The following is a 2,491-nucleotide window of genomic DNA, read 5'->3' as shown; positions in this document are numbered from 1 at the left end:
ATTAAAGTGTCTTCAATTTCATGATTTAGTGAATATTTGCACAAAATTAAAAAGTTAGGAATATGTTTTACTAAAGTAAAACGACAGAATATATACGATAATTACTTCCAAACTTTAAAAACGCATCCTTATCCTATCATATCATATCCATTCACAGTTTCATTCTTACTTTCATTATTTGTTTTTAAAAAAGCGTACCTTAAATTGTACCAAATACTTCTAAATTTCCGAGCAATTGTACACAAACACCCACAACAAAGACATATCTTCATATTAATTAATCAAATGATGGAATCATGAAAACCCAAGTGTTAACAAATGCATGTGGCATGTGATATAAGTATATAACAACATAAAATAGTTAATAGCAGAAATTTCAATGTTTTATATGAGAAAAAGAAAATTGAGAGTCAAAGAGCAACGAGCAAAGAAAGTATGCAAAGATAACTACAGACCAAAAGATGTAAAACAAAGGAAGATACTCATTGGAATAGTTCACCATGAGTGGCAATAATGGAGGATCCCGAGAAGAGATCATAGTACTTCCATTCAGTAAACCACAGAGCTGCAAGAAAAATATAATCTTGAAGAACATAAGTGTGATCGCCTACTTATTAATATGTAATAAATCTTGAATGATTGAACAAAACCGGAGTAAACCAACCATAAAAGGTAATCAGAAACATCCCAGTGATCAATATCAATTTAGAACAACTCTAACAAATACCTCTTGACTAATCAAGCATAGAAAAATTAGGGATTTAGCTGTACAATCCTAGAGACGCCATATGTATAATAAGCATAGCAATCATAAATTCACACATATCGCGTAAGAATAAGCAAATCGAACCATAGTAGCACTTAAAATTTTTAGCATTTTAACAGATACATATAGTAACAGAAAGGAAGAATCCACATACATGAGACATACACTTGGTTTAAAAATCCAAAGGACATACTTACCAAACCAGAGCTTCATCTATTTCATTGCATCGACTTCATCGGCAGAAGGAGGCACAGGCTTGGTGGCGGCAGGGATAGGGGCGTAACCGTTCTTGTTATGGGTGACGTCATCCTCATCGTCGACGTCGTACTCTTCCTCATCGGAATCGGAGCCGAAATCCAAGCGTCTGCTAGAACATACGGACCAGATTAAGTACATGGTTGCGGCGGTGAGAGCCCCGCAGCCTACACCGACGAGTAGAGCGCCGACAATACTGATGATGTCCAGGGTGCGATCGCGAAACGAGGAAGAAGAAGAGGGTTTTGAAGAGACGACATCTTCCACTGCTCGGTCGGGGAAGATCGGACGGGGGAAGGACCTGCTGCGGTGGAATTCGTGGATTTCGGTGATGAAGAAGGTCAAACGAGGGGAATTAGTGGGGTTTTGGTGGGGGAAATTAGGGTTTCCAGGGTGATTAGTGTCGGCTGGGTAGTAGGAGGAGGAAGTGGATGTGATGAAGAAGATCGTCTTGCAAGGCCTGGCGGTGGCGGAGATAGCAACGAGACCGACGATGATCGACAACAGGAGGAGGACGGTGGTCGTAGACGCCATTAACGCGGATATAGAGAGAGAAAGAGAGAGGTTTGGTTTGTTCGTAGGGATGTGAATTTCGGGAAGGATAACGGAGTTAGATTAACGAAATAAAGAGATTATGATCCGCTACGGAGTGTCTACGGTGAGTCCTAGACAAATTTACGGTTTATGTCACAAGAATTAATTTTAAATAGAATTTAAAATTTAATTATGTAATAAAATATTATCTCATTAATTTAGAAAACTTGTGAATTTTGATATTGTATTCTTTAATAACTTTGTGATTTGTAAGTGTTTAATTACACAATAAATGGTAAGTATTTAATTACAAATAAAGATTTTTAAAATCCTGATTTTTGATGTATTATTCTCTTTGAACATACGGAGATGATGACATAACTACAACGGAGCGAGTGGGAAAAAAAAACGTTTGTTGGCTAAAACACCACTTTTACCATTATAACTTATCATCCCAATAAATCTTTAACTCCATTATTTCGATTAGTCGTTATTGTTGTAGGATTTTTACTCCTTCATTGCTAAAAATGACTAAAAGATGCTATAAAAAAATTGGTTATAAATTGTGAAAAACTTCCTTATAAACAACATTGAAAGTTTTATTTGTGAATCTATTATCTTTATCTAAAATTAATAATTTTAATTTCTCTCTGCTTTGAACTATAAATACATAAAAATAATAATCAAAAATAAAAAAGTATATTAATAAGATCCATGAAAGAAAGAAAGAAAATATATAATTAAATAAAAAACACCATAAACAATACTAAATGTGCATTATTTCCTAATTAATCAAAACTTATGATTATTGATTGTTTCTTAAAGAAAACGAAATGAGCATAAATGGCCATGGTTATTTCATAAAATAAAATAAAATTTCAACAACAGTACATGTTTAAAAAAAGTTACCGAATTATCCATTATTTAAAAAAATAA

The 2,491-nt window shown here is 34.1% G+C and overlaps 1 long non-coding RNA gene across 1 annotated transcript; it reads right to left on the bottom strand.

Annotated features, from left to right (window-relative positions):
* Positions 1 to 311: 311 nt before the first annotated feature.
* LOC145092908 (uncharacterized) lies at positions 312 to 1,180 on the bottom strand. The gene is made up of 2 exons (XR_013702680.1): positions 964 to 1,180; positions 312 to 565 (listed from the first exon to the last, which is right to left on the bottom strand). It is a non-coding gene; the product is annotated as an uncharacterized LOC145092908 (long non-coding RNA).
* Between the last annotated feature and the right edge of the window lie 1,311 nt (positions 1,181 to 2,491).

The sequence above is a fragment of the Lactuca serriola genome, chromosome 3 (genome assembly GCF_051521515.1).
Source record: "Lactuca serriola cultivar US96UC23 chromosome 3, Lser_US96UC23_V15, whole genome shotgun sequence".
NCBI classification, from domain to species: Eukaryota; Viridiplantae; Streptophyta; class Magnoliopsida; order Asterales; family Asteraceae; genus Lactuca; species Lactuca serriola.
The sequence above is the reverse complement of the archived record's forward strand: the minus strand, read 5'-3'. Positions and strand labels throughout refer to the sequence as shown.